At 46.8% G+C, this 15,174-nt stretch overlaps 1 pseudogene; it reads right to left on the minus strand.

The window, feature by feature from the left end:
• Window positions 1-579: 579 nt before the first annotated feature.
• On the minus strand, window positions 580-5,231 carry LOC124682891 (annotated as a pseudogene).
• Window positions 5,232-15,174: the final 9,943 nt, after the last annotated feature.

Here is a 15,174-nt window from a genome sequence, read left to right on the forward strand (position 1 = left end):
GCCTAATTCTGTGGCAACCAAACAGCCCACCTATAAAATTCCAAAATGAATTCCAGAATTTCAGGCCCAAATGATGGATACCAAACTGACTTCTAAACTCAATGGGAAAAAGGGAAAGAAAACAATGTCTTTATTAGGCCACGTTTTTTTTGAGAGCAACCACATATTTCATTAATCGAACACCAAGTTACATGAAGCAACACATGTGGAAACTAAAAGACAAACCGGGATAAAATGATTATCCTGAATTTGCAGATAAAATCCTAAAAAATCGAGAAATACAAAACGATCCCTACGATTTCCTGCAACCACCGTAGCCGGAGGCCGCCGTCCAATTCCAACGCCGCCGAGACGAACGCAAGAAGAGACGCCGAGCCTCCATCGTTGCAAGATCCAAAAAAGCACCATCGCCAACGAGGCTTTGTGAGTCGATGAACAGGCCCGCTGTAAGCAGCGAGGCACGTGCCGTTGTGGCACGTCGACCGAGGGACGTCCCCGTGGTGTCTTGGCCCGGGAGAAAGAACCTTAATTTTTTTCGCATTGGTGACATTTTGATTGTTAATACTCATCGACGAGACATACATGTTCTGGTACGTGCACAAGACGGAGGAAAATCTAGGGATGAACAAGATTGTCCAAAATTTACCAAATTGATTGATAGTGCTATTCCCAAACTGCACGGACCGCGAGCTATGTAGCTCATTGACGAGATGAACCGACACTCCGACAGTCCGATATGTACACGTCCGCATTAAGTTGGCTAGGTTCTCTAGCCGGAATGGATCACAGGGGCCTGAACTCGACGCCTTCCACGATGAGCCCGCGTTTGGGGTGCCACCCGAGCACCTCGAAGCTCACCGCCACCTCCTCCCCGTCCACGGCCTCGTCGCCAGTGCGTAGCCGCCCCATCTCCACCTCCCACCATCCGTCGCGCCGCAGCGTCGGCCCCCGCACGCCGACGTTGTTTGCACCGTCAGCACCGATGAACCTGCGCGCCTCGTCGTCATCGGGGCGGAGGCACACGGTGTGGCGCGACACCGCGCGGCCGCCGACGCTCACCGTGGTCTCCTGGTCTGGGAAGCTGAGGCCGCGGTGCCCGTCTGCAGTGTTGAAGACGAGGTACGCGGCGTATGCGGTGCCCGGCGTCAGCGCAGCGGTGGGGAGCCGGCCGTAGATGTCCAGGCACGTGCAGGACACCAGCTGGACCACGTCTGCGAACCTGGGATTGGGGCAACACAGAACAGTCTCAAATAATTTACACAGCAGATTAAGATCAAAATATGAAACACTCTGAAAACAATTATCGATGACACATTCAGGGCATGCACGGACGAGTCAGCCTCTCCTTAAAGTTGGATTTTTTCTATTAACTAAAGAAGAGAAAATTAAGAAGAAAAAAGTTGCTTTCTCTTAGCTAACAGATAATCTCTTTATCTTTTTATTTCTTTTACGAAATATCCATCAAACTATTAATAAACATTACAAATAGATCTTTTGACCACCTAGCAATACTAAAATCACTAGGAAGGCGTGCCATCACCCCCCTCATGTGAAACGGACAAAGCTTATCATAGTAGATCTTATTGAAGTAGACAAACGAGGAGTCGTAGTGCTAAGGTTTGAAAAGACCAACGCAGCAGAGCAACAATCATCGTCAAAGACGAGAACCATAAATCAGAAGGGCCACACTTGTAACCGCAAAAACTAACACGAATACCAACCGGATCCTAGGTGATCCGCCAGGAAGACAACTCCACACGCCCACGCCGGCGCTAGGCACGCCGCTGAAACATGGATAGGGCGAGGAGGACCTTGGAATATAGCTGTTGTCTCACCATCCTGAAAAGGACATTGCAAATACCCTAAACAAGAACATAAACCTTCCGTCGGTGAGAGCCCATGGTCCGACACACACCTCCTAGGCCCCAAGGTCGTCGGGCCGCGATGGACCAGCCGGACCGCGACGGACCAGCGGCGTTGCCCGTGAGAGGGACGGAACTCTAGATTGGTTTTTTGGGCACTCTCTCTTCCCGTGCTAACAAATGACCTCTTTAAAAATAAGAAAAACTCCTTTTCGTTTATTATACCATATCTCCTTCCTTTAGCATTGTAATCATTTCCTAATTGTAATAAATAATAAATGACAACAAGAGACAACGCATAGTAAAACTTATATCTAGTCGTCTCTTGATGATGTGAAATGTTAAGATAATTAAGATAAAAATATATCTAGTCTACCATCGTGTGCATACCTATCAGCCAAGTTTTATACAAGCAGTCAAAGATTCAAAAGATGACTGCACTTGTATGGGGGAACATGTAATACTTTTAACAAACGGAGAAAGCGATGAAGATTAAAAAAATAAACATTGTCAAAACAATTGCCGTTGACCAATTCACCGCATGCACAACAAGACGACGTCAGCTTTTCGTTAGAGAGTTAGGTTTTTTCTTAGCTAGATAAGAGAAAATGAAGAAGTAGAAAGTTTCTTTCTCTTAGCCAAGAGATTACCTCTTTAAAATTAAGAAAAACTATTTTCTTTGTTATACCACATCTCTTCCTTTAGCAATATATAACTCTCTAATTGTAAAGAATGACAACAAGAAGCAATGCATAGTAAAACTTATATCTAGTCTCCTCTTGACGATGTCAAGTGCTAAGATAAAATATATCTACTCTACCATCCATGTTTTATACATCAAGTCAAAGATTCGAAAGATGACTTGCACTTATATTGGAGAACAAGTAGCACTTGCAAACAAACGGACAAAGCGAGCTAGATTATTCTCTATAAGAAGCATGTATAGCTACTCCAGTCAATAGCGTGGTAGTCAATATCGGGACAACGTAGAAGATCCATTATCTAATTATTATCTTTACATCGATCATCATCAGATATAGCAAAAAAGACTTTATTTTAACTTTAGGATGTAGCCATTGTCTCACCCTTCTAAAGAAGACACTGCAAATAACTAAAAAGGAACGAAAACCTCTAGCCGGTGAGAGCCTGTGGTCAGCCACACCACCTGTGAGAGGGAAGAAACTCTAGACTAGTTTTTTTGGGGCACCTCCTCTCTCTTCCCGTGCTAAGAGATGGCCTCTTTAAAAATAAGAAAAACTACATTCTTTATTACACCACATCTCTTCCTCTAGCAATATATAACTGTCTAATTCTGAAGAATGACAACGAGAAGCACTGCATAGTAAAACTTATATCTAGTCTTCTCTTGACGCTGTCAAGTGCTAAGGAAAAAACGTATCTACTCTACCATCCTGCATACGTAGCAGCCATGTTTTATACAGCCAGTCAAAGATTCAAAAGACGACTGCACGTCTGCACTTGTATCGGAGAACACGTAACACTTGCAAAGAAACGGACAAAGCGAGCTAGATTAAAAACAAGCATAGCTACTCCAATCAATAGTGGTACTAGCCAATGCCCAATACTACCAGAAGTTCAGAACAACGGAGAAGATCCATCATCTAATTATCGTAATCTTATATATATTTATTACATCGATCATCACCAGATTCACACAACCAACGAGGACACTCGTTTTGTTTTTCTGCGGAACTTGTATTGTTTGTTTAGTGGCCTGCCTGCATGATGCGCGCGGATTCGGTCGCACAGATGCAAAATACATATGGTCCATGAATCGATCGATGGCGAAATGCGCAAGTTGAGGAAGGATCAACTGACGATGGGGTGATGGGGAAATTATTGGAGGAGCCGCGTGGCTCTCAGCCGACCGCACCGCGTGTGGCGTACGTGTAACGTGTGGGGTGCAGATTTTCCTAATTTGAACTTGGCGGTGCCGTACGGTTGACTTCGGTGCAACGGACTTGCATAGAGCAACTCTGACAGACCCCCCAAAACGTGCGGTTGTCCGTACCTCGCCTCCGGCCGTCGATTCCATGTGGCTCTCGCAAAATCCGGTTTCTGTTCTACCACACAATTTTGCAAACCTAAAAACAACTTTTTGGTGCCCCTTATACACATTTTAAGGGCTCAACTTTTACACTATCCGTCGGCGCGATTTCAGTCAAATTTCATCGAGAAGTGCTTAATTGCAAGTTGGTTTGCATGCATGCGATTACCAAATGGAAGAAGTTGAGTCTAGCACTACAGTATATGAGAAGCAGATGTAACCGTTTGTGGACGATGCGAATCTGTGCGAGAAGTCTAACTGTTGGACTTAGCTCTGTGGTGGTGGTGGTGGTGCCAAAGAAATGAAATTGACACAAAGGAAGATCCACCATGTATATGGCAGACTAATTGGTGTGTTCTAGAAGAAAGTGTGCACCATGCATCTTTCTGTTTGGCTACTTATTTTCCATGTTTGTTCTTCCGTAAGACCATAATAATGCAAAATTAAGAAAGAATTGCTTTTTTGTAGAAAAAACCAAGAAAGAACTGTTGAGATGATCACTGCGTATGCATGCCCAGCACGATGCAAAAGACTCTTTATGTGGGTAATGGAAGCAGTTGTCGACACCAACCAACCCCATTTGCGTTTCTATATTGATTCCGCTCATTCAAATCGTCATCATGTCGATCGATCGATCAAATAACCAGTGCAACGGAACAAATTGGCAAGTTGGTTGACTTAAATCAATCAATTAAAGATGGCAATGGACTTTGCAAGTTGGTTGATTGTGAGAGGGATGGAGAAGAATTGAAGAGAGAGATCAATGCGCGCGTTAGATCGATGGATGTGTGCAGTGTGTACCTGGAGAGATGGTGTGGCATCCACCTCCAGCTGAACTCGCCGTCCTCCCACGGCAGGCTGAGCCTCCTCGCCGACAGCGCCACGCACTTGGCGCCGCTGCCCCGGGCCAGCCACACCGCCATGCCGCCGTCGTCCACCAGCACGGCCACGTCCGTGAGCCCGAGGTAGGCCTCCTTCTTCGTCGCCGGCGGCGACGACGCCACCGGCACCGAGGACGCCTTGGCGCCGTTGCGCGAGAGGAGGAGGCGCGACGCGGGCGCCTGGTGCAGCTGGAGGATGGCGGGGTAGTCCGGCGGGAGGAAGCGTGACCAGACGGTGTCGGACCCGGCGGCGTCGCGGAAGCACGGCGACACGGCGGCGGCGCGGCACGCGTCCCTCGGGGAGGTGAGCGCGAGCACGTGCGCCACGCACGCCTCCGGGAGATCGAACACCCGCGTCTGCTGGTCACCTTCCGCCGTCGCCGCCACCAGCGGCTGCACGCCAGTCGCCTGACCTCCCATCCTAGCTAGAGCTAGACAAGGTACTCCTGTATATTGGAAAACTTAGTATTGAGAGAAAGCACGGGGTGACACAGATCGATAAAGCACCTCGGCCGGGAGATATAGGGGTATCTCGGCACGGCAGGGTAGGAGATTGTCAATGCAGGGGAACGTTCTGCTGCTGCCTTGTTGTGTGTGCCTGTGCGGCGTAATGGCAGCGGTGGTGTGGTGACTGAGTCGGTCAAGAGAGTGACGCCGGCGACAACGAAAAAGATGCGCCGTTCCGCTCCGTGCACCGCCCAAGCTAGCGCTCTCGCGGCGCCCGATCCGTCCCTTTACACCATCTCTCCAAGAAATGATGAATAATATACACCACCTAAGCAATTATAGATAACTTGGTTTTTCAGTTTTTATATTACTCCGTATCTGATTTTTTTTTGAAAACTCAGATTTTACATCACCTGTGCTACAAGATTTTAAATACAAATTCAAATTTTGGCACATTTCAAATAAGTTCAAACTTTGATAGATATCAAACAACGACAACTCGGAACATGACACACGGCACTAGATTACTTGACTCTCGACACCCGACATTCCATCGTCAACACTTGATGTTCAACCTAGAATTCATCGTCCTCTGATTCCTCCTCGTCGCACTCGCGGATAAGTGAGTCGCAGAAGTCGATGTCCATCTCCGTTCCCGAGGAGATGTCGTGAACGACAATGAACAAACCGGCGGTAGAAGACGAAGCACCGTTGATGTGGGCATTACCCTTCGGGTAACTAATGTTGCACTACCTCTTGCGGCCCAACCTGGGGCCCATGAAAACACCCGATGGCCAGGTGGGCCACCACGTCGGTTCCAAAGAAAAGTTCTTGAAGAACAAGGCAAGGAGACGAAGAATACAAGGAAAGTTTAAAACTAGGACTCTCTGTAACCTAGTCGTACCCGGACAGATCTCTTGAGACCTGGCCCCCAATATAAGGGTCGGGAGAGAGGCTGCCGAGGACACACGCAATCTTAGTAATCATAGCCACCGCAAGTCTAGAGCTAGGTCTCTATATAACTTAGTCTCTCGACGAGATCATAGCCGAAACCTTCGGCACCCCATTGTAACCCGATATTTTCATAATCAAGATCAGACAGGCACGACGTAAGGGTTTTTACCTCATCGAGGGCCCCGAACCTGGGTAAATAGCTCTCCCCGCTTGTTTGATAACCGATGTCTCGTGTCAGCCTACATGATTCCATCTACCCTAAACCCCTTACGGAGGGCATTGCCGAGGAGTACCCTCGACAATTGGCGCCGTCTGTGGGAAACCTGTTGGCACAAGATCCGTCATCGGCAAATTCTGCCATGTCATCGGCAGCTTCAACGACACCGCCGGCATCACCACCGGCACCTTCATCACCAAACTCAGGGAGTTCGATTCGATTCGGCTCCGTCGAGTTCACCCCGCACAGCGACTCGTCCCGTTCGACTTTTTCGGATCTGCAAGGAAGGTTGGGCATGACGTTCGGGAGTGTCCATTGCAACGTTAACGCGGAAGGGATCCTTCGGTTGGTCGAGCTGTTTGTCCCCGGATCAGCAAGGAAACCATCACCATCGGCTGCTAGATCGACCATGTCATCATCAATTGATCTGTCGGCTGGTTTAACGAACTCGACGAATTCATCTCCACCATCGACCCCCCGGTCGGTATCCTCGATGTCGGTTGGATCCGATGACTCCATGTCATCCGATATGACCTCGTATTACTGCTTGAACTGCGACACCAGGCATGGATTTGGGTCAAGCGATACACCGTTCATCTGCAGCGCCAGATATTCGTCGGGAGAGGAAAGTATCGACAGCGCTGTCAGGATGACTACCTGGAGGACAACTGATACGCGTGAAGCACACGTCCGTTGGGAACCCCAAGAGGAAGGTGTGATGCGTACAGCAGCAAGTTTTCCCTCAGTAAGAAACCAAGGTTATCGAACCAGTAGGAGTCAAGGATCACGTGAAGGTCGTTGGTGACGGAGTGTAGTGCGGCGCAACACCAGCGATTCCGGCCCCAACGTGGAACCTGCACAACACAATCAAAGTACTTTGCCCCAACGTAACAGTGAGGTTGTCAATCTCACCGGCTTGCTGAAAAAAAGGATTAAATGTATAGTGTGGAAGATGATGTTTGTTTGCGAAGAACAGTAAAGAACAATTATTGCAGTAGATTGTATTTCAGATGTAAAGAGTGGACCGGGGTCCACAGTTCACTAGTGGTGTCTCTCCGATAAGATAAATGGCATGTTGGGTGAACAAATTACAGTTGGGCAATTGACAAATAAAGAAGGCATAACAATGCACATACATATATCACGATGACTACTATGAGATTTAATCGGGGCATTACGACAAAGTACATAGACCGCTATCCGGCATGCATCTATGCCTAAAAAGTCCACCTTCGAGGTTATCATCCGAACCCCTTCCGGTATTAAGTTGCAAACAACGAGACAATTGCATTAAGTATGGTGCGTAATGTAATCAACACAAATATCCTTAGACAAAGCATTGATGTTTTATCCCTAGTGGCAACAGGCACATCCACAACCTTAGAACTTTCCGTCACATGTCCCGAGATTCAATGGAGGCATGAACCCACTATCGAGCATAAATACTCCCTCTTGGAGTTACAAGTATCAACTTGGCCGAGCCTCTACTAGCAACGGAGAGCATGCAAGAACATAAACAACACATATATGATAGATTGATAATCAACTTGACATAGTATTCCATATTCATCGGATCCCAATAAACACAACATGTAGCATTACAAATAGATGATCTTGATCATGATAGGCAGCTCACAAGATCTAACATGATAGCACAATGAGGAGAAGACAACCATCTAGCTACTGCTATGGACCCATAGTCCAGGGGTGAACTACTAACACATCAATACGGAGGCGATCATGGTGATGAAGAGTCATCCGGGAGATGATTCCCCTCTCCGGCAGGGTGCCGGAGGCGTTGTCCTGAATCCCCCGAGATGGGATTGGCGGCGGCGGCGTCTCTGGAAGGTTTTCCGTATCGTGGCTCTCGGTACTAGGGTTTTCGCGACGAAGACTTTAAGTAGGCGGAAGGCGGAGTCGGAGGGCTGACGAGGGGCCCACACCATAGGGCGGCGCGGGCCCCTCCCTGGCCGCGCCGGCCTATGGGTACGGGGCCTCGTCGCCCCACTTCGTTTCCCTTTCGGTCTTCTGGAAGCTTCGTGGAAAAATAAGACCCCAGGCGTTGATTTCGTCCAATTCCGAGAATATTTCCTTTGTAGGATTTCGAAACCAAAAACAGCAGAAAACAACGAAGCGGCTCTTCGGCATCTCGTCAATAGGTTAGTGCCGGAAAATGCATAATAATGACATAAAGTGTGTATAAAACATGTGAGTATCATGATAAAAGTAGCATGGAACATAAGAAATTATAGATACGTTTGAGACGTATCAACAACGCGTCACCAAGTTTATGCTACCCTCAACGCAGGAAACGCGGGGAACGGAGGAGAAGAAGGAGATCGCACCCCCCGCTCCGGCATACGGCGTAACTCTGAAAATAGCACCAGCAACGACGATAGCGATTACACCATCGCGGAGGAAGAGTGGGCAGCGGCTCGGGATGCCATAACCAACAACACGCCACTTCCCGCTGGAACTTCGGTTGGCAATCTCAATGCGTACCGAAGGATCTTGGAGAAGAATCGGGAACGACTATCGAATGAGCAAGCCACTCTCAATCGTCGCATACTCGCAGCAGATCAGTCTAGTGAGCGCCGCAGGGCCTCACACGGAAGCGCCTCTCGAAGCAGTCATGGCGTAGGGAGGCATCGTTCGAGGTTGTCCAGGCTCTCAGAAAATGATGCAAGAGAAATAACGTCAAACTTATCCAAGTCCTTCATGACCACGGACACTACGGGTATGGTGAGGCCAAAAACCGTCGAACGAGCAACCGCGAACCTCGCGGCATATTTAATTAACCAGCAACCAGCACCCGAAGGCCCCATGGCCCAAGCTCATCGGGGCGCCTTGGAAAGCCTCGCAATTCTTGGAAATAAACTAGTTCCACGGAAGGAAAAATTTGCGCTCCAAGCCAGCAGTTCAAGGCACCGTTTGAGGGACGCTCGAGATGAAATTACTCAAAGTAGGATCCACAGAGCTAGGCGACGGCGAGCGGCAAGGGAAGAATACGACAGTGATGATTCTGAAGAAAGCCAGGAGTACGACGGCGAGATGAGGGGAGCCGATTGTTTAAGTTACAAGATCCGCGAGACAATGCCGCCCAAAAGGTTCAAACCTACTCCTACTGACGCTGCCAAATATGATGGGCAACAAGAACCAAGGTCCTGGATAGACGATTATTTGCAGAGCGTAATCCTACATAAAGGGACCAAATAGCAGCGATGCAATGTCTGCAGCTCTACTTGAAGGATTCAGCACGAGCCTGGTTAAGAGGTCTGCCGAAGGGATCCATCAAATCATGGGACGATTTGATAGATGCTTTCGTAAAGAATTTCCAGGCAACATATAAAAGGCCAGTCGGAATCGAGGAACTACGTCATCGTCAGCAGAAGCCGAAGGAGTCGATGCGCGTGTACATCGGGAGGTTTACCAAACTCCTGAACGCTGCCGAAGACGTCTCTGTCGACAGAGCAATCGACGCTTTCAGCGACGGCATCCGACGTGAATCTTACATAGAGGAGCTTGGACGTAAAAAGCCGAAGACCATAACCAAATTAATGGAGATCGCCAACAGTTGGGCTGATGGTGAGGATAATGTACGAAAGCCTCGACCGCGCAGTGACGATGAAGACGACGATCAGCCGAGGCATGATTCAGGTAGTCGAAGAGAACGTCGTAAGAGAAGAAAAGAGCGTGGATACGATGACACCAACATGGTAGCCGCAGGATATTCTGATCGACGAGATGATCGATACGATGACAGACGGGATGATCGACAGGACAGCAATCGCGGGAACCGCAGTAACTACAAATCACGACCCTCAAGGGTCCCAGAACTCCCTTTCGCCGAACAGTTGAACGCTCCCTGTTTCCTGCATGCTTATATCGATTCTAAAGATAACCAGAAGAAGTCGAGTCACCTACTCAGGGATTGTCGGCAGTTCATCGAGATGCAGAAGTTTATTCAGCAGCAGCCAAGCCAACCGCCGCCACCACCACCACCTCAGCACCAAGTTCAGCAAATACAACCTCGTAACCCTAACGAGTATTTCCCTCCACCGCGGGGACAGATGAGCATGATCCACAAAACTGGTGTTTCGAGAAGAGAGATTGATACGTCTCAAACGTATCTATAATTTCTTATGTTCCATGCTACCTTTATGATGATACTCACATGTTTTATACACACTTTATGTCATTATTATGCATTTTCCGGCACTAACCTATTGACGAGAGGCCGAAGAGCTAGTTGCTGTTTTCTGCTGTTTTTGGTTTCAGAAATCCTACAAAGGAAATATTCTCGGAATTGGACGAAATCAACGCCCAGGGTCTTATTTTTCCACGAAGCTTCCAGAAGACCGAAAGGGATACGAAGTGGGGCCACGAGGTGGCCAGACCATAGACCGGCGCGGCCAGGGAGGGGCCCGCACCGCCCTATGGTGTGGGCCCCTCGTCAGCCCTCCGACTCTGCCCTTCCCGCCTACTTATAGCCTTCGTCGCGAAAACCCCAGTACCGAGAGCCACGATACGGAAAACCTTCCAGAGACGCCGCCAATCCCATCTCGGGGGATTCAGGAGATCGCCTCCGGCACCCTGCCGGAGAGGGGAATCATCTCCCGGAGGACTCTTCATCACCATGATCGCCTCCGGATTGATGTGTTAGTAGTTCACCCCTGGACTATGGGTCCATAGCAGTAGCTAGATGGTTGTCTTCTCCTCATTGTGCTATCATGTTAGATCTTGTGAGCTGCCTATCATGATCAAGATCGTCTATTTGTAATGCTACATGTTGTGTTTGTTGGGATCCGATGAATATGGAATACTATGTCAAGTTGATTATCAATCTATCATATATATGTTGTTTATGTTCTTGCATGCTCTCCGTTGCTAGTAGAGGCTCTGGCCAAGTTGATACTTGTAACTCCAAGAGGGAGTATTTATGCTCGATAGTGGGTTCATGCCTCCATTGAATGCAGGACGAGTGAAGAAAGTTCTAAGGTTGTGGATGTGCTGTTGCCACTAGGGATAAAACATCAATGCTTTGTCTAAGGATATTTGTGTTGATTACATTACGCACCATAATTAATGCAATTGTCTGTTGTTTGCAACTTAATACTGGAAGGGGTTCGGATGATAACCTGAAGGTGGACTCTTAGGCATAGATGCATGCTGGATAGCGGTCTATGTACTTTGTCGTAATGCCCTGATTAAATCTCATAGTAGTCATCGTGATATGTATGTGCATTGTTATGCCCTCTCTATTTGTCATTTGCCCAACTGTAATTTGTTCACCCAACATGCTATTTATCTTATGGGAGAGACACCACTAGTGAACTGTGGACCCCGGTCCATTCTTTTACATCTGAAATACAATCTACTGCAAACTCTGTTCTTTACTGTTCTTCGCAAACAAACATCATTTTCCGCACCATACGTTTAATCCTTTGTTTACAGCAAGCCAGTGAGATTGACAACCTCACTGTTAAGTTGGGGCAAAGTATTGTGATTGTGTTGTGCAGGTTCCACGTTGGCGCCAGAATCCCTGGTGTTGCACCGCACTACACTCCGTCACCAACAACTTTCACGTGTTTCTTGACTCCTACTGGTTCGATAACCTTGGTTTCATACTGAGGGAAAACTCGCTGCTGTACACATCACACCTTCCTCTTGGGGTTCCCAACAGACGTGTGTCAACTACCACGCCAACAGCAAGGATTTTTCTGGCGCCGTTGCCGGGGAGATCAAGACACGCTGCAAGGGGAGTCTCCCACATCCAATCTCTTTACATTGTTTTTGTCTTGCTTTACTTTATTTACTGCTTTGTTTGCTTTTTATATCAAAAATACAAAAAAATTAGTTGCTAGATTTACTTTATTTACTGTCTTGTTTGCGTTCTCCATATTAAAAACACAAAAAAATTAGTTACTTGCATTTACATTATTTAGTTTGCTTTATTTACTACTGCTAAAATGAATACTCCTGAGAATACTAAGTTGTGTGACTTCACAAGCACCAATAATAATGATTTTATATGCACACCTATTGCTCCACCTGCTACTACAGCAGAAATTTTTGAAATTAAACCTGCTTTACTAAATCTTGTTATGAGAGAGCAATTTTCTGGTGTTAGTTCTGATGATGCTGCTGCCCATCTTAATAATTTTGTTGAACTTAATAATTTTCTGGTGTTAGTTCTGATGATGCTGCTGCCCATCTTAACAATTTTCTGGTGAAATGCAAAAGTATAAGGATGTAGATGGTGACATTATAAAATTAAAATTGTTTCCTTTCTCCTTAAGAGGAAGAGCTAAAGATTGGTTGCTATCTTTTCCTAAGAATAGTATTGATTCATGGACTAAATGTAAAGATGCTTTCATTGGTCGATATTATCCTCCCGCTAAAATTATATCTTTGAGAAGTAGCATAATGAATTTTAAGCAATCGGATAATGAACATGTTGCTCAAGCATGGGAGAGAATGAAATCTTTGGTGAAGAATTGCCCTACCCATGGACTGACTACTTGGATGATCATCCAAACCTTTTATGCAGGATTGAATTTTTCTTCGCGGAACCTATTGGATTCAGATTGCTGGAGGTACTTTTATGTCCATCACCTTGGGGGCGGCAACAAAGCTTCTTGATGATATGATGATAAATTACTCTGAATGGCACATTGAAAGGGCTCCACAAGGTAAGAAGGTAAATTCTGTTGAGGAAACTGATACGTCTCCGACGTATCGATAATTTCTTATGTTCCATGCCACACTATTGATGTTATCTACATGTTTTATGCATACTTTATGTCATATTTATGCATTTTCCGGAACTAACCTATTGACGAGATGCCGAAGGGCCGGTTCTCGTTTTACTGCTGTTTTTGGTTCCGAAATCCTAGTAAGGAAATATTCTCGGAATCGGACGAAATCAACGCCCAGCATCCTATTTTTCCACGAAGCTTCCAGAACACCCGAGAGCCGCCAGAGGAGGGCCCTGTGGGCCCCAGACGATAGCACGGCGCGGCCAGAGGGGGGGCCGCGCCCCCCTATTGTGACACCGCCTCGTCGCCCCTCCGACTCCGCCTCTTCGCCTATTTAAAGGTCCCTGACCTAAAACCTCGAGAAAAAAAAGCCACGGTACGAGAAACCTTCCAGAGCCGCCGCCATCGCGAAGCCAAGATCTGGGGGACATGAGTCTCCGTTCCGGCACGCCGCCGGGACGGGGAAGTGCCCCCGGAAGGCTCCTCCATCGACACCACCGCCATCTTCATCAACAGCTGCTTGTCTCCCATGAGGAGGGAGTAGTTCTCCATCGAGGCTCGGGGTCATACCGGTAGCTATGTGGTTCATCTCTCTCCTATGTACTTCAATACAATAATCTCATGAGCTGCCTTACATGATTGAGATTCATATGATGATGCTTGTAATCTAGATGTCATTATGCTAGTCAAGTGGGTTTTACTTATGTGATCTCCGGAGACTCCTTGTCCCACGTGTGTAAAGGTGACGAGTGTGTGCACCGTGTGGGTCTCTTAGGCTATATTTCACAGAATACTTATTCACTGTTATGAATGGCATAGTGAAGTGCTTATTTATATCCCTTTATGATTGCAATGTGTTTTGTATCACAATTTATCCATGTGCTACTCTAGTGATGTTATTAAAGTAGTTTATTCCTCCTGCACGGTGTAATGGTGACGGTGTGTGCATCCGTGTTAGTACTTGGCGTAGGCTATGATTATGATCTCTTGTAGATTATGAAGTTAACTATTGCTATGATGGTATTGATGTGATCTATTCCTCCTACATAGTGTGAAGGTGACGAGTGTGCATGCTATGTTAGTACTTGGTTTAGTTGTGTTGATCCGTCATGCACTCTAAGGTTATTTAAATATGAACATTGAATATTGTGGAGCTTGTTAACTCCGGCATTGAGGGTTCGTGTAATCCTACGCAATTAGTGGTGTTCATCATCCAACAAGAGAGTGTAGAGTATGCATTTATATATTCCGTTATGTGATCAAAGTTGAGAGTGTCCACTAGTGAAAGTCTAATCCCTAGGCCTTGTTCCTAAATACTGCTATCGCTTGCTTGTTTCTTGTTTCTATTGCGTTACTATTGCTTGTTTACTGTCCTGGGCAAAGCACTTTTTTGGTGCCGTTGCCACTGCTCATACTTATTTATACCACCTGTATTTCACTATCTCTTCGCCGAACTAGTGCACCTATTAGGTGTGTTGGGGACACAAGAGACTTCTTGCTTTGTGGTTGTAGGGTTGCATGAGAGGGATATCTTTGATCTCTTCCTCCCTGAGTTCGATAAACCTTGGGTGATCCACTTAAGGGAAACTTGCTGCTGTTCTACAAACCTCTGCTCTTGGAGGCCCAACACTGTCTACAAGAATAGAAGCTCCCGTAGACATCAAGCTATTTTCTGGCGCTCGTTGCCGGGAGGAAAGGTAAAAGGCACTCATACTCCGGTCTCGGGTAAAGTACTTTTCACGTTGCCGTTGTGTGTGTGCTCGAAGCTATTTCCTTTAGATCCTGCAATTGCATCTTTTTGTTTCTTGTTTACACTAGTTTGGCATAATGGACAACAATGAGCTTCTTATTCTATTTCCTGATTTAAGACATGGATGGTTTGATGCGAAAATTAAAAAACCTATGGAACATATTAGTATGAACGCTTTGAACACCATTGTTGCTAATGATATGGAAAATTCTAAGCTTGGGGAAGCTGGCTTTGATG

Source organism: Lolium rigidum, chromosome 1 (assembly GCF_022539505.1).
Source record: "Lolium rigidum isolate FL_2022 chromosome 1, APGP_CSIRO_Lrig_0.1, whole genome shotgun sequence".
Classification (NCBI taxonomy): Eukaryota; Viridiplantae; Streptophyta; class Magnoliopsida; order Poales; family Poaceae; genus Lolium; species Lolium rigidum.